Source organism: Schistocerca cancellata, unplaced genomic scaffold (genome assembly GCF_023864275.1).
Source record: "Schistocerca cancellata isolate TAMUIC-IGC-003103 unplaced genomic scaffold, iqSchCanc2.1 HiC_scaffold_1140, whole genome shotgun sequence".
NCBI lineage: Eukaryota > Metazoa > Arthropoda > Insecta > Orthoptera > Acrididae > Schistocerca > Schistocerca cancellata.
Window position 1 is genome coordinate 1,450,755 of NW_026047139.1, and position 23,072 is coordinate 1,473,826.

Below are 23,072 nucleotides of genomic sequence, written 5' to 3' on the forward strand. Positions count from 1 at the left end.
CTTGTCTGTGCCAGTCTGTACTTGTCTGTGCCAGTCTGTACTTGTCTGTACCAGTCTGTATTTGTCTGTACCAGTCTGTATTTGTCTGTGCCAGTCTGTATTTGTCTGTGCCAGTCTGTATTTGTCTGTGCCAGTCTGTATTTGTCTGTGCCAGTCTGTATTTGTCTGTACTTGTCTGTACCAGTCTGTATTTGTCTGTACCAGTCTGTATTTGTCTGTACCAGTCTGTATTACCAGTCTGTATTTGTCTGTACCAGTCTGCTTTAGTCAGTACCAGTCTGCATTAGTCTGTACCAGTCTGCATTAGTCTGTACCAGTCTGCATTAGTCTGTACCAGTCTATAGTCAAGTTTCAGTCTGCACCTAATAAGATTACCATATTCCTGTACATAGCCATGAAGGTAAATGCATAGACACTTTTGTCAAGTATCAGAGATATATGTGAGAATAAGATTAATGTACCAATACCAAAGGAACTTCAGATTGTCAATTGTAAATAGCATTCAGAACCGAGTTAATTAATTTTTATGCTTGTTATTATTTTAATAAATGTGTGTGAAAATTAACCAAGTTCTGTTTAAAGTTAGTCACCGTCAATCTGCTACTCTAAGCGTGCAAGTGGCATTTCTATCGTCTGACCTAACGGCAGAAGATAAACACGCCACAATAAGACCACGAGACATATTGCTGACACTCGCCTACTTCGTTAGAGCGACAAGTCAAATAATCTGATGGTGAGTGTACTGAAGGTCTTACAGTACGCACACCACACATACATCATCTCTGGCTGGGTGCAGCTGGGTACGTGCGCTGCTTCCCTATTCCATTATTCCCACTGCTTCTCCCTTTCCTACCACTACCCTCAGCTTGCAGTCAGTGCTGCCACCACTTCTTGCAGCTGATTACAAGAGGCAGGGAGGCGTGAGGAGTGGTTTGTTTGGATCTAATTCTCAGAGATTGTAGACGCAGTGGCTGGAGACAGCAGCCGTGTTTACGTGAGTTGTGTCTGAGTGTGTGAATGTGTGTGTGCTCTTGTTTGGCTGTGGCTGAAAATTTAGTTACGATTGTGTTTTCTACGTGCCTGTCTGTGGCTCAGTGATCATCTTTACAGTGAGTTGCTACCCGTCCTCATTATTGATTCTCAGAGTATTCGCACAAGTTATCACCTTCACAGATTGATCACCGAGCTCTCATTTCATTGACGTGCTGTCTGTGACTCTGAATAGCTGGTCGCACGAGTGGATTTCCACAAGAAGCTAAAACTGCAGGCCGTTTCTTCACAAATGTGTCAGGCCTGACAATCTGAAGTCCTCCAGGTTCCACTAAAATGCAGGCCCTGCCTGTTGGATCTAGTCTCAGTGATCTGCTTGCAGGCCGGATCTGTTTGTGTGTGGCATAATGCAGCTGATCTTCACAGTTTATCCTCTGACCCAGGACTGTGGTGCTCCTCAGCAGGCCAGAGGCCATGCGCGATGGATTTCAGGAGTTATGACTGTCTCACCACAAGTACGTTGCACAGTGTGGCACGTTATGGACATTTTATTTGTTCTACGAGGATAATCCCAAAAGTAAGGCATTTTTTTTTATAAGTACAGAACTCTGTTTGTGTGCCGGTCGGTCACACTGTTACGAAGAGTGCTTCACACGCCGTGGGTAAACGTGCACACGCCACACTGAGGTACTCAGTCTTGGCTCGGCAGCTGTCGAGACTGGAGCTCCCGTTGGATGTTACCGCCGAGTGTGAATTGCGTGCAGTTATTTGGTTTTTGAATGCAAAGGGCACTGTGCCAATGGAAATCCGTTGCCAATTGACAGGTATGGTGAGTTGTGCACGGATGTCAAAAATGTTCGTAAGTCGTGTAGACAGTTTGCAGCTGGTCGGACCGAAATTCGTGATGAACAAAGGAGCAGGAGACCGTCTATTTCTGAGGAGACAGTGTTGAATGTTGAACAAAGCATGTGTGAAGATAAGCAGATCCCCCTGGAAGATCTCTGCACGATGGTTCCTGAGGTTTCTTGAAGCACCGCTCACAGAATTTTAACATAAACATTGAACTACTGGAATGTGTGCGCAAGATGGGTGCCACGCGTGCTGGCTGAGGACCACATGTGACAATGAGTTGATGCTTCCCGCACATTTCTTCACCACCTTGCAGCCGAACAGTAAAACTTTTTGGACTCGATTGTTACTAGTGACGAAAGCTGGGCATAACACTTCACACCTGAGACCGAGCAACAATCACGCCAGTGGCATCACCCTTCTTTGCCAAAGCCATGGAAATTCAAACACAGTCTGCTGGTAAAGTCATGACAACCGTTTTCTTTGGATCGGGAAGGGGTATTGTTGGTCGACTTTATGCCCACGGGGACCACAATTAACACTGACAGGTACTGTGATACTCTGAAAAAACTGAAACGGGCGTTTCAGAACCGGAGAAAAGAAGTGTTGGGCGAGGGCATACACAATCTCCGTGACTATGCTTGCCCACACATCTCTCGGCAAACCGTTGCTCTTCTGCAACGCAAACCATTGCTCTTCTGCAACACAAACCGTTGCTCTCCTGCAACATTTTCAGTGCAACATAACCACCCACCCACCCTATAGTCCTGACTTGGCACGTAGTGACTATCACCTGTTCCCTAAGTTAAAATAAACATTTAGCGAGAAAGAAATTCAGCTCCGACAACGAGGTGAAAGAAGAGGTTCATAACTTTCAGAACAGCATGGCGGCGAGCTGGTATGACATGGGCATACAAAAACTGCCACAGTGTCTACAAAAATGCATCGACATAAATGGTGATTATGTCAAAAAATAGCTAAATGTTCAAGCTGTAAACTGATGTAAACCATTGTAGAATAAACAGATCTTTGTACTTATAAAAAAATAGGAGGCCTTACTTTTGGGATTACCTTCATAGGACATTTATATATCAGAAAGTATGGATGATAAGAGGAAGAAAATTGTGTCAGTTGCTGGCAGTTTGTGTGCTATGTACTCACATATTTCTTGAAAGAATAGTTGCACAATACCTGTAAAATAATAGATATAACACAGCATGTAATAACGGACAATAATGAACATAGCAGAACCAACCTTTTATTGGCAGTCACCTACACTGCTGGTTTACACAATTCGTCCACATCTTATGCACTTCTTTCAAGAGGCGTACTTCCTTCTGAGGTTATTTCTGTAATTGGTGAAAGTATTTTAAATCTGTCTTGTGAGTCCAAGGAAATGCATATTTTTGTCACCAAAAATGTTTTATTTTAATAAAATAATATCAGTAGTTTTAATGAAACACACATACCATTTGGCGTGATTTCTCCATCTATAAACAGTTCATTACAAAAGAGGTTGATGTTAGTACCTAAGATTTTTGCTTACATCGGAAAATGCCATCTGATTGCAAGTTTGTGTGTGTTTTTTAGGTATTTCCTCATTTACACTATTATTTCTTGTACCGCAGCTGCAAAGACAGATTGTCAACTCACATCTTAACTTACACCCTTGAAATCTCAAAATTTGTCACGGAAAAGTGCTAAAACTTGTCTGAAAATCAGCAAATTTTACTTGGGGAAACTTGTGGCAACCCCAGTCCTATACCTCGCCATTAGTCCCTAAATCCTCACTGACCGACCAACATGTTTCTTTGTGGTGTCCTGCTTCTGTAATTGTAACTTCTTCACTTTTCAACTGTGCAATGCAAGCAATGAAGATTGCAAAACAGCTGATGGTTGCCACGATATTAGATATAAAACCTACCACCTGAGAGCAAATGTATAGTCCTGAAATCTATAAATTTTGGTACTACTTTGTATAGTGGACAGTGACATTGTGTAGCATTAATTGTCAATTCACGATGTAAACTCTCGAGCATAAATTCGAGCAAAATTAGTATAATTCTATATATGAAGACATTAACTGTTCTCGAAAGAACAGAATACTGTTGATGACCGTGCAGATTTTCCCTGGAATAAATGATGACTAACTGAAACCCTCAACTGCCAATAGGTGTTGTTGATATACCTCTATGTGGACAGCTGAATTTTTAGATCGTATAAAAATAATAATTTTACTGTTTTTTAATTTTTTGGTTTTGATAAGTACAGATTTTAACCTTGATATCTACATATTTTAATTAAGTATTTTTGGAGATAAAAGTTAATAAAAAAAAGTCTACTGAATACAGTATGTGCAAATGGAATGTAACAAATGTACCGGATGCCACCTGTCAGTAATAGTGTTATAATTAATGTAAATGATGTGCGTTCTGCCAACCAATTTTATGTGACGCAGCATGTGAAAGTTGCTGGATTTGGACGGGTTACTCCTGTAACGAAATATCAGGTACGTTCTGGTACATTTGATGTTGATTAGATAGGATGAAAAAGATTTGCTTCCGTGAAATAGTAAATTAGTATCATTATTGTTACAGATCTGAAGATGGTTCTGAATGAACCGAAACCGATCCTGAATAAAAAAATTTGCAATCAAGACGGATTATAAGCAACATTATACGATCACTGATTGCTGCTATCCCACCTGACATTTTTCCAAATATTACTGCCCTTACTGCAACAACAAAAGTAAAAAACATTAACAGTTTGTGTTATAATCACCCAATAATGACGACAGTCCTGTGCTGTGATCTTGACAGACCTCTTAGTCATTTGTATGCATTGTGACTAAAAGGCTTGTAACATACTTGAGAATTCAGTTTCTTATACAAATAACCTCCTCAATTCTCATATTTACTATTGTAACTCAAAGCATTAAACTTACTAAATATATTGTTCACTCTCAAAATAAAATACAAACCAACTCAAATCAGACTGTAGTTTGCAATTGTAGTGTACAGAATGTAATGATAACACTGCTGGAACTTCCTGTTAAGTTACAGCTGTGTGCTGGAGTGCGACATTAGCGACAGTACAGCTGAGCAGTCAGAGCACGACTCATGCCCCGTCCTCACAGCTTTACTTCTGCCAGTACCTCATCTCCTACCTTCTCAACTTCACAGACGTTCTCTCATATTCCCTGCAGTCTCAACACTCCCTAAAGAAATGATCGTACCTAGAAATGGCTCAGCTGTAGCCTAAAACATAGTTTCCGGAATGAATTTTGACTCTACTGCAGAGAGTACACTTGGTCAGCCACATACTTTTAATTTGCCATGAAATTTCAAATTGGTGCACACTGTCCTTGTTGGTAAAAATTCATTCAGAGTAACAAAACCACATGAACTGGAAAAAGAAAAAATAACAAATTACAATAACTTAAAAGCTCATTTTTGGTCTCACTGACTGTTCAGTAGGTCTTTCTCAGCAGCAACAGTACTTAAATACCAAATTACATAAAACCACAATAAAATTCCAACACGTTTTCATTAAAAAGTGACAGAATAATTAATTATGTAGAAAGGCTCACCTCTACTTAATTTTTAAAATAATATTCGTTTATGTATTGTTAATAAGAGATAGTGATACATGTTAGCTCTAAGAGCAATAATGAGAAAGAGAGATCACCTTTTATTCAAGTTTATTTGCCCTGTCTCCTATGTAAAATTTTTCAACGTTAAGAAAAGCAGATACTACGGCTAAATTAACAGTAAAAGTAGTCTATTCTTGGTACACAAATACAGAAACAATTATTGCTACAGGTGATCTTTGTCCTGTCATGACAACCGTATCACCAATGGAATCAGTTCAAAGTGGACAAGTGGCAGATGCCGCATCTGACATACCCATGAATCACAGGAGATTGTCAATAACAAACCCACTGAATTTTGTTTAAAACTAAAAGTATAAAATTTATAGCTGATGTTTGTGCCTGTTACATATAATTGGCTTCATAGAAGGTACTTGTAAAAGAAGTACAAAAATGAAAGAAACGTTTGTGCTATGCACAAAGGAAAACAAAAACTGTGCCCACATGTATTTCAATTTTAGCTCCATCTCTAGTGATCTCATTGTTGACAGTAGGTTAAATGCTAATCTCCCTTGCTTCTTTTGTTTTACTACTAGTACTAATGTTCCAGCAGTAATGTTACTATTTATTATAATGCTTGTCATTATACAGCGTAATTTTGGAATATTTAGTATCTTAAGTGGTGTCAACATTTAATAAGATTTAGCTATCCTTTACCTTTTATTCTTGACAGTTGTCCCTTTTTGTGCCTGTTGGACTTCCGATCCATCTGTTTTAGCATTACTATTAAGAATTGTTACACGAATTTTGTAATCTGTACCGGATAACTTGCGAGATATCACTTGCATTAATGTTTATTTCCTTTACAAAAATGACATAAACTTGTTAAGTCAAACCTACTCAGTTCAATATGTCATATGCAAAATGACTCTGAAAGAATTACGGAAATAATAATAATGTCTCCTTTTGTAACAACCTTCTGTTGTTTTCACCTACACTTTGGATTCCAGTACATCGCTAAGGAAGTTTTATTTCCACATCTGAGCAGATATTTCCTCTCATGACGCTGCTGCAATCACCATTCGGTGTCAGAGATGTGTGTCTCCTTGTATGCGTGTGGTTCTGATGCAGAATCGTGTCTTTCTCAACTCACAATGAAGCATTGACAAATCTATATTTGTTTGTGATAGGATGTCACAAGTTATGACAGGTTGGTGTAGCAAGCATGTTATTATGAAGGTCTTTATAGAAATAAATTGGTGATGGCTAATGATTTGTAGTTCACATATTTCTGTACCTCATGGACACAATGCCCACAATAATCCTGACAATTACTGAGGGAGACCCTTAGCCAAGGGTACAGACCTCATAAACACCTTACAAAGGTTAAATTACTACTTTTAATGATCTTTCCTTCCCTTCAACATCAGAACCAGTGGTTCCGAAAGTTAACATTGGTGCTGATCTGCCCCCCCCCCCCCCCCCCCTTTCCCCTTTTTTGTGCCTATGTTTGTTATTGTTTGGTTTTCCTATCTGTTCACTTCTGATTTCACCTGGGACAGTACTTCGATTGTGGGTGCTAAAATAGGCTTCTACAGTGTTGACAAATTCTCTCTCCTGCCTGTTGGAGATACTATTCAGGAGTGAACTGTCGACATATTGCTATTTCACAGGGTCTCGAGGCATTGCGACTCAAAGAACTGTAAGAGTGGCAGGACTGAACGGGAGGCAATACGGATCTTCCGCAGTGCCCGAAGCCTGCGTAAAGTACACATTTGGCACACTGTCAACTGCCACCTCATCGAAGTCCTCTGCAACAAATGCCGGAGACTCACAGATCTCCACCTGCACGCCGCCCAGGAGCTCAGCTACTCAGTAAGTGTCCCATTCTTTATATTAAACAATGGGAAATCCAGGATGGGGTAATGACAATATTATGAGAAGGATAGATTGCTACTCACCGTATAATGGAGATGCTGAGTGGCTGAGTGTTAGATAGTCCAGAAAGAGTGATAACAGCTATGCAATACCTCCTTCTGGATTAAACACACACACACACACACACACACACAGATATAAATAAAAACGAAAGCGCTGGCAGGTTGATAGACACACAAGCAAACAAACACAAACATACACACAAAATTCAAGCTTTCGCAACCAACGGTTGCTTCATCAGGAAAGAAGGAAGGAGAGGGAAAGACGAAAGGATGTGGGTTTTAAGGGAGAGGGTAAGGAGTCATTCCAATCCCGGGAGCGGAAAGACTTAGCTTAGGGGGAAAAAGGGACAGGTATACACTCATGTGCGCGCACGCACCCACCCACACACTCACACACACACATAGATATCCATCCACACACACACACACACACACACAGATATCCATCCGCACATATACAGACACAAGCAGACATGTGTAATGGCAAACTCTTTGCTTTCAGTCTGGCCCAAGCAGCTCGAGACGGCGGTAGTGAGCAAGTGAGTTGCGTGTGGGTGGGTGGGATGGATGAGTGTGGGAGGGTGGTGTCTGCTTCAAATGGAGACCTTTTGACCGACAGCTTCTTACTTGTTTAGCAGCCTTTTTGTTGTGCCCATCTGCAACTCATCTCCACTATATGCTGAGTAGAAGTCTATACTTTTCAAAATTTTGTCATTCTTTATATTAAAGTCTTCACTTTGTACTGGTGGTTATATCTCTAGTCACCCTTCGGTCTTATAAATATCTGCAAGCAAGCCTGCAAAAAACCACACTATAACAACTTTAAGTTAAACGATGAAACTATAGAATATGTAGACTACACAAAATTTCTTGGTATGCATGTTGACAGTCAGTTAAAGTGGGAAGGACATATTAAAATACTTAGTAACAGAATCGCTACAGCATGCTATGCTCTTAGAATTCTGACTGCAGTTTGTGATACTACATGTGTCAGATCTGTATATTTTTCTTATATCCATTCTGTTATTACCTATGGAATAATATTTTGGGGAGTCAACAGTAAAAATATTCAAATAGTTTTCAAATTACAGAAAAGAGCAATTCTTATAATAACCAAGAGGGGCAGTAGGGCTCACTGCCTTGAACATTTCCAAAAGCTGGAAATCCTAACTGTCCCCTGTGAATACATTTTTCAAAGTCAATCTGCGTATAGAGAGGAAAAATAAAGTTAAAACTCAGCAGAGCTTGTTGTACAATGCCGTTAAATTATACAATAAATTACCCCAAAATATAAAAGATATTGACACAATTGGACAGTTCAAAACAAAAGTAAAAAATTTTTTATTAAATAAAAGTTATTACGCAGTAATGGACTATCTGAATTAAAACATGTAGTGTAATTAAAGTAGCCTGCATTGTAATACATGAGGAAATAATTATAATATGAAATCCGGAATTGTACAGTACTATAAGAAAATTACATAAGGATATAAAACTAATGTAAGATACCTCAAAAATGTGTGTAAACACTAATTTTATGTGTATAAATTGTAGGTGTATTGTATTGTATATGATTTTGCTGACGAAATCCACACAATGTAAATTGCTACATGGATTAATAAAGAAATTGATCAATCAAAAATGGTTACACAGCAGAACCATTCACTTCTTAGCAGATATAAAACTTTTTTCCCAGCCTTCATTAGAGCAATAATCTTCTGCTTACAATTTGGTCAGCTGCAGAGAGAGAGACAAGCAGTGTACATGGTTATAGTTTCAATATGGGATACTTCAGAATTTCTGCTGATGAAGATTTAAACCTATTCACTTTTGAAATTGATAATTAGCGGAGAATTTAAGTTCCTGAGTCACTGTACAACATAGCTGGATACAAATAATTATGCCAAGAATTATGTCTAAATTCTCCAACACTACACTACCACCTCCACAAAAAAAGAAAAGAAGTTCTGTAGCCTACTAGTGAAAATGAGAATTTATATCTTCAAAAACTTTTTGTATTTCAACATAATCTCCTTTGACATTAATACCTTTTAACCAGTAGTGTTTCAGTGACAGTATGGCATCTGTGGGTGTTCCTCTCGAACTAATGTAAAATACTAAACTGCATATGCTTCTCGGTAGGACAAAATATACTAAGCAGCAGGGAGAACTTGATGTTATGGGAAGAGATGGGGTTCTGAGGGAGCCAAGTGAGGGAACAGGGTGGGCACTGCAAGAGTCCATGGTGCAGATAACTCATGTTTTCTGCTGCGGAGATACTTTACTGCACACGTGAATGTCTTAAGGAAAACCAGCTCTCTTTTCTCAGATGTTTGCATCCAGATCCATTAGAAAGTTAGAATATTACTCTACAGTTATTGTTTTATCTTTTTAACAATAGTTGATTAACTGATGCTATGACCTTTCCTGTTGATATCACCATCTTCTCCTTCTTTGGAACTGAAGAATTGCCTTATGTTGTTTCTGTTTACTGTTGTGATTCTGGTGTACAGTGGTGAAGGTATTTTTCATCCATTTCACACACTAACACACAAAATCACTTTATTATTATTTTATGAATGTTTGGAAATTGTCATGTGAATTCGTTTCTGAATCACTGTGAACAGGTTGAACAACAGTCTTACACAAAGTTTTCTCATGCAGAATTCATCCGAAAAAATGCAGCTGACACGTTCTTCTGAAATCCTTACAACGTAGCAATTTTATGCCTCGGTACGCTGATCTTCCGAGATCGTATCATGTCGTTCTTAAACAGTTTCTGGTGTATTTGCAGATTTCGGGTGTCTGTCTACTGGATTATCATGGACTCTCCGGCCCTCATTTAAATTCGGCAGGCGAGTCACTGTACACTTTGGTGAAACAAATTTTGTTGGCTTTGAGCCTTCTTTAGCAAAATAACTGTAGCACTGCATGATACCTGACTCTCTGTATTACTGAGAATTCACTCACAACAACTAGTTCAGACAGCTGTCTACAGCCGATTACTGGACTGAGTTGCTTTGCAGTTTCACACAGAACTTCTTAAGTTCTACTGATCTCCAGAGGGCAAAAATTGTGCACCTAGTGCTGCAATATAAGGATTAGGCAGAAAATTTTTCAGATCAGCTTACTAAGTAGCTTGTGCTAATTTCGTACATTTGTGACCCACTTTTGAGGTCCATGTTGTAGGGGAAAGTTCTGCAAACAGTCGTACAAATTTGTCAACTGTGATCAGAACCAGTTAATAATGACTTACTTCACAATATGAGATCTCAGGCTTTCCTGGCAAATATGCTGTATCCAAGGTTCTCGGGTGTCCAGCCGGATCCGTTTGTGGAAGTTCTACATCTACATCTACATCCATACTCCGCAAGCCACCTGATGGTGTGTGGCGGAGGGTACCTTCAGTACCTCTATCGGTTCTCCCTTCTATTCCAGTCTCGTATTGTTCGTGGAAAGAAGGATTGTCGGTAAGCCTCTGTGTGGGCTCTAATCTCTCTGATTTTATCCTCATGGTCTCTTCGCGAGATATACGTAGGAGGGAGCAATATACTGCTTGAATCTTCGGTGAAGGTATGTTCTCGAAACTTCAATAAAAGCCTGTACCGAGCTACTGAGCGTCTCTCCTGCAGAGTCTTCCACTGGAGTTTATCTATCATCTCCGTAACGCTTTCGCGATTACTAAATGATCCTGTAATGAAGCGCGCTGCTCTCCGTTGGATCTTCTCTATCTCTTCTATCAACCCTATCTGGTACGGATCCCACACTGCTGAGCAGTATTCAAGCAGTGGGCAAACAAGCGTACTGTAACCTACTTCCTTTGTTTTCGGATTGCATTTCCTTAGGATTCTTCCAATGAATCTCATTCTGGCATCTGCTTTACCGACGATCAACATTATATGATCATTCCATTTTAAATCACTCCTAATGCGTACTCCCAGATAATTTATGGTATTAACTGCTTCCAGTTGCTGACCTGCTATTTTGTAGCTAAATGATAAAGGATCTATCTTTCTGTATATTCGCAGCACATTACACTTGTCTACATTGAGATTCAATTGCCATTCCCTGCACCATGCATCAATTCGCTGCAGATCCTCCTGCATTTCAGTACAATTTTCCATTGTTACAACCTCTCCGTACACCACAGCATCATCTGCAAAAAGCCTCAGTGAACTTCCGATGTCATCCACCAGGTCATTTATGTATATTTTGAATAGCAACAGTCCTATGACACTCCCCTGCGGCACACCTGAAATCACTCTTACTTCGGAAGACTTCTCTCCATTGAGAATAACATGCTGCGTCCTGTTATCTAGGAACTCCTCAATCCAATCACACAATTGGTCTGATAGTCCATATGCTCTTACTTTGTTCATTAAACGACTGTGGGGAACTGTATCGGACGCCTTGCGGAAGTCAAGAAACACGGCATCTACCTGTGAACCCGTGTCTATGGCCCTCTGAGTCTCGTGGACGAATAGCGCGAGCTGGGTTTCACATGACCGTCTGTTTCGAAACCCATGCTGATTCCTACAGAGTAGATTTCTAGTCTCCAGAAAAGTAATTATACTCGAACACAATACGTGTTCCAAAATTCTGCAATGTCTATAGTTCTGCACATCTGTTCGACGTCCCTTCTTGAAAACGGGGATGACCTGTGCCCTTTTCCAATCCTTTGGAACGCTACGCTCTTCTAGAGACCTATGGTACACCGCTGCAAGAAGGGGGGCAAGTTCCTTCGCGTACTCTGTGTAAAATTGAACTGGTATCCCATCAGGTCCAGAGGCCTTTCCTCTTTTGAGCGATTTTAATTGTTTCTCTATCCCTCTGTCGTCTATTTTGATATCTACCATTTTGTCATCTGTGCGACAATCTAGAGAAGGAACTACAGTGCAATCTTCCTCTGTGAAACAACTTTGGAAAAAGACATTTAGTATTTCGGCCTTTAGTCTGTCATCCTCTGTTTCAGTACCATTGTGGTCACAGAGTGTCTGGACATTTTGTTTTGATCCACCTACTGCTTTGACGATATTTCGGCCGATAACCATTTCGCCATCATCAGGTGGTGCTGTTGGAATGATCTGTCTGCACTGTGTCCGTGGTATTTATGTCTGCGGGGTCCCGAGTCGTACCCCGGTGCGGGCGGCCGGCGGGGCGACGTGTGGTGGGAGGGGTGGGGGTGGGGGAAGCTGCAGCCATGCCCGGTGGTAGGCGCAGTCCATCTCCGTCCGCCGTGGCGGAAGGATCTCGTGTCCGCTCCTGCTGTTGCTCTTTGATGTTGTTTAATAACGGTAGATACTGTCCCAGTAGGCACTTGTGGCAGTCAGGATTTTTTTTTTTTTTTTTTTTTTTGTCTCTTAGAATTTCACTGTGTGTCCTGTTTCAATGCAGCGTTCTGCTAGGGCCGAATGGCTGGGCCGGCGTAAGCGGGTGTTACGTTCGTGTTCTTTGCATCGGTCCTCGACTGTGCAAACTGTTTGGCTGATATAGGATTTGCCACAGCCGCACGGGATTTTGTATATGCCCGCTTTCTGCAGCCCTACGTCATCTTTTGCTGTTCCTAGTAGGTCGCGAATCTTTGCTGGTGGCCGGAAGACTGTGTCAATCTTGTGTCGCCTTAACAGCCTCCCTATTTTTGACGACACGTTGCCAGAAAACGGCAGAAAGGCCAGAACTTACTTTTCTTCTTCGGGTTGTTCTTCATCTCAGTTCTTGCTGCACTTCTGTTGTCGAAAGGCCCTTTGTATTTGGCAGTTGCCATACCCATTCTTGCGGAACACGGTCTCCAGGTGTTTGAGCTCCGTTGTCACTTTCTTTGTGCATTTTTGGGAGACCATATATCCTCAGGGCTACCACCGAATGTTGCCGAAGTCTTTTGATGTCCTCGTCCTCGAGCGCACCATTTTTCAGGAAAGGTGGCCAACCCAGCCATTCGGCCCTAGCAGAACACTGCATTGAAACCGGACCCACAGCGAAATTCGAAGAGACAAAAGTCCTGACTGCCACAAGTACCTACTGGGACAGTATCTACCATTATTAAACACCATCAAAGAACAACGGCACGAGCGGACGCGAGATCCTTCCGCCATGGCGGACGGAGATGGACTGCACCTACCACCGGGTGTGGCTGCAGCTTCCCCCACCCCTCCCACCACACGTCGCCCCGCCGGCCGCCCGCACCGGGGTATGACTCGGGACCCCGCGGACATAAATACCACGGACACAGTGCAGACAGATCATTCCGTCAGCACCACCTGATGATGGCAGAATGGTTATCCACTGAAATATCGTGGAACTTCGACGAACGGATCCGGCTGGACAGCCGAGAACCTTGGATACGACTTACTTCATGTCTTCATCGAAACATGGTCCAGAAAAACATGAACGGGGATGCGTGTATAAATTGTGGGTCAACAAATCAGCTCTTTAGGAAATTGGACTTTGTCTCAACAGAAAACGCCTACTGTACAATTGTGCCTGGGCATTATCGTGTTGGAAAGTAGTAAAACAGACTGCTGTTTAAACATACAGTGTATACCGATGCATTTGTTTTTTCCTTTTTTCTTATGGGGGGGGGGGGGGTGGCGGTGGTGAGGGGTGTTGTCACTGAACTGGCTGCCACTAAGTCTTGTTTGCAGAGACTGTTTGCTTTCACTTCACCTTTCTGTCACTTTTCCTCTGCTTGCAAATAACCATGTTGGATATTACGAGCCAAAGTAGCCAGCTTTTCCTTTCTTATGCATGAATAGGTTGCTGTGTTGCTATGTGGATGAAACAGTTTATGGTTGGCTTATTACAGATATCTGTGGCATTGTTTTTTGCTTGATTTAATTAAAAAATGTTAGTGCCTTATAGTATGGCCACGAAACTCGTAGTAATGTATGCCAAAGTTGGGCTTCTGCTGTCACATCTCACATGGCAGTGGTCCCCATTGCAGATTGGCTGCCTAACAGCTTACAGGGGCAAAGGACATTTGATTTTCAGTACTACATGTAATTACTGTCCAAACTTAAAACAAAATGCTGTCATAATATACTCATTGAGTGGTATAATCCTAAGTCAAAGATTTAACATAATAATAATGAAACATTACAGTTCAAAATTATGCCCTTCTTGAGGCTGCACAACGCACAGCTCACAAATTACCCAGACTGTACACACACACACACACACACACACACACACACACACGCACACGTGTTTTCGGGTACCAGACCCCAACAGGTGTTCCCGGTGTTAACATTAATGGCGTCTTATCTACCGACACAATCACAATTGCCTAGCACTTTGCTGAGCACTATGCTCGAGCCTCTCCATTGGAGAATCACCCCCCAGCCTTTCGCACTCAAATGGTGGCTGGAATGGAAACTCCTCTCATTTGCTACACGCCACAGTGAATCCTATAACGCCCCATTTACAGAGTGGGAGCTCCTCATTTCCCTTGCATATTGCCCTTGCACATTGCCTCAACACTGCTCCTTGGCCAGATTGGACCCACAGTCAGATGATTAAACATCTCTCATGTGACTACATGTTTAATCATCTGACTGTGGGTCCAGTCTGGCCAAGGGTAGATCACATAACTAATGGGGAGGTATTGAATAGGATTGGGGAGAAGAGGAGTTTGTGGCACAACTTGACCAGAAGAAGGGATGTGTTGGTAGGACATGTTCTGAGGCATCAAGGGATCACCAATTTAGTATTGGAGGGCAGCGAGGAGGGTAAAAATCGTAGGGGGAGACCAAGAGATGAATACACTAAGCAGATTCTGAAGGATGTAGGTTGCAGTAGGTACTGGGAGATGAAGAAGCTTGCACAGGATAGAGTAGCATGGAGAGCTGCATCAAACCAGTCTCAGGACTGAAGACCACAACAACAACAACAATGTGACTACAAGTGACATCTCCTCGTCATCTTCAACCAGATCTGGTGCAATGGCATCTTTCCCTCACAATGGCGGGAGAGCACCATCATTCTGATGCTCAAACTTGGTAAAAACCTGCTCGATGTGGATAGCTATCGGCCCATCAGCCTCACCAACATTCTTTGTAAGCTGCTGGAACGTATGGTGCGTCAGCAGTTGGCTTGGGTCCTGGAGTCACGTGGCCTACTGGCTCCATGTCAGGGCGGCTTCCACCAGGGTCGCTCTACCACTGATAATCTCGTGTCCCTCGAGTCTGCCATCTGAACAGCCTTTTCCCAATGCCAACACCTGGTAGCTCTCTGTTTTGATTTACAAAAAGCGTATGACACGACCTGGTGACATCATATCCTTGCCACATTATATGAGTGGGGTCTCCGTGCCCCACTCTCCATTTTTATCCGAAATTCCCTGTTATTTTGTACTTTCCATGTTCGAGTTGGTGCCTCCCATAGTTCCCCCCACATACAGGAGACTGGGGTCCCACAGGGCTGTGTATCGAGTGCGTGTCTCTTTTTAGTGGCCGTTGACGGTCTAGCAGCAGCTGTAGGGCCGTCCGTCTCACCTTCTCCGTATGCAGAAAACTTCTGCATTTCGTACTGCTCCGCCAGTACTGATGTTGCAGAGTGGCACCTACAGGGAGCCATCCACAAGGTGCAGTCATGGGCTCTTGCCCACAGTTCCCAGTTTTCGCCCACAGACTCGTGTGCTGTGCACTTCTGTCAGCATCCAGAACTTTACCTTCGTGATGATCCTCTCACTGTAGGGGAGACATATCGATTCTTAGCACTGGTTTTTGATGCCCGATTGACTCGGCTCCCTCATCTTCGTCAGCTTAAGCAGAAGTGCTGGCAGCACCTCAATGCCCTTTGCTGCCTGAGCAACACCAACTGGGGTGCAGATCTCTCTACACTGCTGCAGCTCTACAGAGCCCTTGTCCAGTCCCGCCCCCTTCTTCAATACCGCCTCGACAATGGAAGTCTGGTTTATGGTTCGGCGGTGCCCTCGGCATTGTTTTTACTCGACCCAGTGCACCACTGAGGCATTCGCCTAGTGACAGGAGGTTTTAGGACGAGTCCTGTGACCGGCCAGTTACGTTGCACACATTTGTAGTTCTCCTGCACATCCAAATTACCATCTCCTTTTCCCACCCGTGGCCGTTCATCTCCCACATTGGCGGCTCAGGTCAGGGCTTCCAATTGCAGTTTGTGTCCGAGCCTTTCGTTCCAAACTGGAGTCCTTGCCTTTACCAACTATACTTGAGGTCCATTCACGTACACCTCTGTTGTGTACATAGTTCCGCGCAGTCAGCGCGTACACAACTTTCCCACTAGAGCGCGTCCCGCTAAGCACAACAGCGCAGGCGCAGCGCTCGTACATCTCCGCACTACGAGATGGTGCTGCCATAGAGACAGAACAAATTCTGCTTCCGCCGATACGTGTATTAATATGTAACGCAGCCAATGAGATTGCTGCTACCGTAGAACCTTTTCTCCTCGCGGATCACACTCGCGCAGTGATACACGAATGCGCGAGGTATTGTAACGAGTGTACAGACCTCCGATTAGTCAGTCTGCATTTCTCTGCACCAGTCTGTATCAGTCTATAGTCAAGATTCAGTCTGAGCCTAATAAGATTACCATATTCCTGTACATAGCCATGAAGATAAATGTATAGACACTTTTGTCAAGTATCAGAGATATATGTGAGAATAAGATTAACGTACAAAGACCAAAGGAACTTCAGACTGTCAATTGTAAGTAGCATCCAGAACCAAGATAAGTAATTTTTATGCTTGTTATTATTTTAATAAATGTGTGTGAAAAGTAATCAAGTTGGTCACCGTCAATCTGCTACTCTAAGCGTGCAAGTGGCATTTCTATTGTCTGACCTAACCGCAGAAGATAAACACACCACGATAAGACCACGAGACATATTGCTGACACTCCCCTACTTCATTAGAGCGACAAGTCAAATAATCTGATGGTGTGTGTACTGAAGGTCTTACAGTACACACACCACAACCTCCACGGTGTACACCTAAGCTGCGGCTTTGCCTGGACCTTTCACATGGCCCTAAGGACTTCATTAACCCCACAGCTCTCTGCTGCCACTTCCTCTGGATTCTTGACATGTACCGAGGCCACGAAGTGGTTTACACTGACGGCTCGATGCCTGACGATCGTGTCGACTTCGCATATGTCCGTGGAGGACATATTGAACATCATTTCTTACCCAATGGCTGCAGTGTTTCCACTGGTGAGCTGGTGGCTTTATCTCATGCTCTTGTGCACATCTGTTCCTGCCCTGGGGAGTTGTTTCTTCTGTATACTGACTCCTTGAGCAGCCTACAAGCTATCGACCAGTGCTACCCTTGCCATCCTTTGGTAGCAATCATTCAGGAGTCCATCTAAGCCCTGGAATGGTCCAGTTGTTCAGTGGTATTTGTCTGGACCCCTGGTCACGTCGGAATCCCAGGCAACGAACTTGCCCACAGGCTTGCCGAACGGACTATGCGGAAACCGCTTATGGAGATTGGTTTCTCTGCAACTGACCTGCATTCAGTGCTACGCCGCAAGGTTTTGCGGCTTTGGGAGACAGAATGGCATAACCTCAGCACGCACAACAAACTGCGTGTCATTAAGGAGACTACGAATGCGTGGCAGTCCTCGATGCAGCCCTCTTGCAAGGACGCTGTGGTTCTCTGCCGCCTCTGCATTGGGCACGCGTGGGTGACACATGGCTACCTCCTGCACTGTGATGACCCACCTCACTGTCGGTGAGGTTCCCGTCTGACAGTGGCCCATATCTTGGTGAGCTGTCCTTCTTTGGGTGCCGTGCAACGGACTCTTCAGATACCGGACTTGTTGCCATTAATTTTAACTGACAATGCCTCATTGGCTAATTTTGTTTTATGTTTTATATGTGCCAGTGTTTTATCATTCTATATAAGGGTTTGTGCATGTCCTTTGTCCCTTTGTGTTGTGCACTCTAATGCTTTTAGGGTTGATGTTTTAATGTGTCGCAGAGGGCTGGGTTTTCCTTTTCATTCTCGTGGTCGGCCAGCCACGGTCATCTGCCCTCTTGTTTTTAGGCTTTCTACCTGTTTTCTGCTTCTCTCTGTGGTTTTCTTTTCATGTTTTGTCCGTAGTAGTGTTGGTTGTCCTTCTGTCGTTCTTCTGGTTCTTCCATTCTCCTGTTATTGTGCTGTGTAATTATTATTACAAAGAAAGCAGGTGTTGACAGATGTGAAAATTACCGAACTATCAGTTTAATAAGTCATGGCTGCAAAATACTAACGAGAATTCTTTACAGAAGAATGGAAAAACTGATAGAAGCTGACCTCGGGGAAGATCAGTTTGGATTCCGTAGAAATATTGGAACACGTGAGGCAATACTGACCCTACGGCTTATCTCAGAAGCTAGATTAAGGAAAGGCAAACCTATGTTTCTAGCATTTGTAGACTTAGAGAAAGCTTTTGACAATGTTGACTGGAATACTCTCTTTCAAATTCTAAAGGCGGCAGGGGTAAAATACAGGGAACGAAAGGCTATTTACAATTTGTATAGAAACCAAATGGCAGTTATAAGAGTTAAGGGGCATGAAAGGGAAGCAGTGGTTGGGAAGGAAGTGAGACAGGGTTGTAGCCTCTCCCCGATGTTATTCAATCTGTATATTGAGCAAGCAGTGAAGGAAACAAAAGAAAAATTCGGAGTAGGTATGAAAATCCATGGAGAAGAAATAAAAACTTTGGGGTTCGCCGATGACATTGTAATTCTGTCAGAGACAGCAAAGGACTTGGAAGAGCAGTTGAACAGAATGGATAGTGTCTTGAAAGGAGGATATAAGATGAACATCAACAAAAGCAAAACGAGGATAATGCAATGTAGTCGAATTAAGTCGGGTGATGCTGAGGGTATTAAATTAGGAAATGAGGCACTTAAAGTAGTAAAGGAGTTTTGCTATTTGGGAAGCAAAACAACTGATGATGGTCGAAGTAGAGAGGATATCAAATGTAGACTGGCAATGGCAAGGAAAGCGTTTCTGAAGAAGAGAAATTTGTTAACATCGAGTATAGATTTAAGTGTCAGGAAGTCGTTTCTGAAAGTATTTGTATGCAATGTAGCCTTGTATGGAAGTGAAACATGGACGATAAATAGTTTAGACAAGAAGAGAATAGAAGCTTTCGAAATGTGGTACTACAGAAGAATGGTGAAGATTAGGTGGGTAGATCACATAACTAATGAGGAGGTGTTGAACGGGATTGGGGAGAAGAGAAGCCTGTGGCACAACTTGACTAGAAAAAGGGATCAGTTGGTAGGACATGTTATAAGACATCAAGGGATCACCAATTTAGTATTGGAGGGCAGCGTGGAGGGTAAAAATCGTAGAGGGAGACCAAGAGATGAATACACCAAGCAGATTCAGAAGGATGTAGGTTGCAGTACCTACTGGGAGATGAAGAAGCTTGCACAGGATAGAGTGGCGTGGAGAGCTGCATCAAACCAGTCTCAGGGCTGAAGACCACAACAACAACAATTATTTTACTGGAAACAAGGGACCAATGACCTCGCAGTTTGGTCCTTTCCAAGAAAGGAAAAAAGTCCATCGTTCATCACTTATGGCATTTTCACTGTTCTGCAGTAAAACATCCACACCAGGCATTGCATTTTAATTATTACTTCTTCACTACTAACTATATTTTCAACACTTTTGCAGACAATATCTACATATAGCACTGAACATATCTGCAAAGTTATATCATTCTACCACAGATATATTAGGAGATATTGTCGTTGATGTCTTCAGTCTGAAGACTGGTTTGATGCAGCTCTTCATACTACAGATATTCTATCCTGTGCAGGCCTCATCATCTCCAAATAACTGCAATGTACAGGGTGTACATGAAGTCCGGGAACACTTTCAATTATTTATTGCACAAGAATCAAACATTGTACAGATATCATACATACGTCATTTTGAAGAGACACTCTGAAAGTGTTTTTCATGTATACCACCACAGCGTAGTTTGGTAATTTGTCGATAGTCGGTGCTAGTCGCAAACATGGCGAGTTCAGGTGCAGAGCGAGCTTTCTGTGTGTGTAAGTTGACAAAAACAAGTGTGCTACAGCTGTTCATAGAACCAAGTACGGTAAGAAGCCAACAACAAGGAAGGCCATTTACCACTGGCACAACCAATTCATTAAGAAGGGTTGTTTGTGCCCGGCAAAGAGAAGTGGACATCGCAGTGTAAGTGAAGTGAATGTGGAGCACGTACAAGGGGCATTCGTAAGGAGTCCAAAGAAATCAGTGCGTCGTGCATCCCATGAACTCGAAATGGCTCCAGTGACAGTGTGAAAAGTCCTGCGACAGAAGCTGTCTATGAAACCATTCGAATTGGAGCTAGTGTTTCAGCTCAATGACAATGACAAAGACAAGCATTCTGAGTTTTGTTCGCAGTTCCAACAATTGAATGAGGATGGGGATGGCATTGTTGATCGCTTAATTTTTAACGACTAAGCCAATTTTTGCACTAATGGGGAAGTGAACTGGCACAATTGTCGATTCTGGGATCCAAATCGTACACACGAATGCATTGAATTTGAGCATGATTCCCCAAAGGTAAATGTTTTTTGTGCCTTGTCAAGTCGAAAAGTGTACGGGGCATTCTTCTTGGCCAAGAGCACTATCACTGGATATTCCTACTTGGATGTGCTGCAGCAATGGCTGATGCCTCAAATTCAATTGGACTCTCCATTCGTCTTTCAGCGGGATGGGGCTCTACCCCAGTTTCATCGTGAAGTTCGTGGGTACCTGAACACGGAGCTGTCGTATCAATGGATCGGCCTTGCTGTAGAAGGGGACAGATGTTTCATGAAATGGCCTCCCCGATCGCCAGATCTCACTCCGTGTGACTTTTTTCTGTGGGGACACATTAAAGATCTGGTGTACGTACCGCCTCTACCACGTGATGTAGCAGAGCTCCGGGAGAGAATACGGGAAGCGACTGCCGCAGTCAACAATGACGTGCTGGGATGGGTATGGCAAGAATTTGATCACCGTATTGATGTCTGCCGGGCCACTCACGGTTCGCACATCGACTGTACAATGTTTAGTTCTTGTGCAATAAATCATTGAAAGTGTTCCCGGACTTTATGTACACCCTGCACATCCATTTGACATCTACACCTACACAACTGCTCTGCAATTCACAATTAAGTGCCTGGCAGAGCTTCCGTAGAACCACACTTAAGCTACTTCTCTACCATTCCACTCTCAAACAGTGTGCAGAAATAACAAACACCTAAGTATTTCTGTGTGAGCTCTGCTTTCTCTTATTTTATTATGATTTTACCCCCAATAGTTCCCTCCAGTACTAAACCGGTGATTGCTTGATTTTTCAGAATGTGTCCTATCAACAAGTGAGTTCTTTTAGTCAAGTTATGCCACAGATTTCTTTTTTCCTTAGTTCTGTTCAGCACCTTTTCATTAGTTATATGATCTATCCATCTGATCTTCAGCAATCTTCTGTAGCACCACATTTCAACTTCCTGACACTTAAATACATTTTTCATGTCAACAAATTTCTCTTCTTAAGAAACTCTGGTCATGCAATTACCAGTCTACAGTTTATATCCTCTCTACTTTAGCCGTCATCAGCAAAACTCATCTTCTACTTTTAGCGTCTCGTTTCCTAATCTAATTCCCTTGGCATCCCCTGATTTAATTAGACTACATTCTACATCTACATCTACATCTACATTTATACTCTGCAAGCCACCCAATGGTGTGTGGCAGAGGGCACTTTACGTGCCACTGTCATTACCTCCCTTTTCTGTTCCAGTCGCTTATGGTTTGTGGGAAGAACGACTGCCTCAAAGCCTCTGTGCGTGCTCGAATCTCTCTAATTTTACATTCGTGATCTCCTCAGGGGGGTATAAGTAGGGGGAAGCAATATATTCGATACCTCATCCAGAAACGCACCCTCTCGAAAACTGGACAGCAAGCTACACTGTGATGCAGAGCGCCTCTCTTGCAGAGTCTGCAACTTCAGTTTGCTAAACATCTCCGTAATGCTATCACGCTTACCAAATAACCCTGTGATGAAACGCGCCGCTCTTCTTTGGATCTTCTCTATCTCCTCCGTCAACCCGACCTGGTATGGTTCCCACACTGATGAACAATAATCAAATATAGGTCGAACGAGTGTTTTGTAAGCCACCTCCTTTGTTGATGGACTACATTTTCTAAGGACTCTCCCAATGAATCTCAACCTGGTACCCGCCTTACCAACAATTAATTTTATATGATCATTCTACTTCAAATCGTTCTGCACGCATACTCTCAGATATTTTACAGAAGTAACTGCTACCAGTGTTTGTTCCGCTATCATATAATCATACATTGCCTTTGTTTTACTTTTTATCTTATCTTCTCTTTATAAGACCCTATCCACTCAGTTCAACTACTCTTATAAGTTCTTTGTTGCCTCAAAGTATTATTTCTTCTCCCTGAAGTTTAATTCTGTTGTGTTGGCAGAAGAGCCAACACCATGTTACTAGGGGAGGCCGAAATGAATGCGTTGTAGCTCACACAGGCTGGCGTGAGGAGGGAAGAACTATACTGATGTGAGGTCTGGAACATGACAAGGAATGAGAATTCAGAAAGCGGACAAATGATGAACGTCGCTCTTGACGGTACATGATTCACAATGTCAATCTCAATAGTAACTGAATATGGCGCCTTGCTAGGTCGTAGCAAATGACTTAGCTGAAGGCT

The 23,072-nt window shown here is 42.6% G+C and overlaps 1 protein-coding gene across 1 annotated transcript in view; it reads left to right on the plus strand.

Moving 5' to 3' along the window:
• LOC126159412 (uncharacterized) overlaps positions 1-23,072 on the plus strand; it is a 160,948-nt gene that overhangs the window by 54,862 nt on the left and 83,014 nt on the right. Inside the window, exon 3 of the mRNA XM_049916521.1 lies at positions 7,102-7,303. The gene's annotated coding sequence lies outside the window, so the exon portion shown is untranslated. The remainder of the gene's footprint in view (positions 1-7,101; positions 7,304-23,072) is intronic.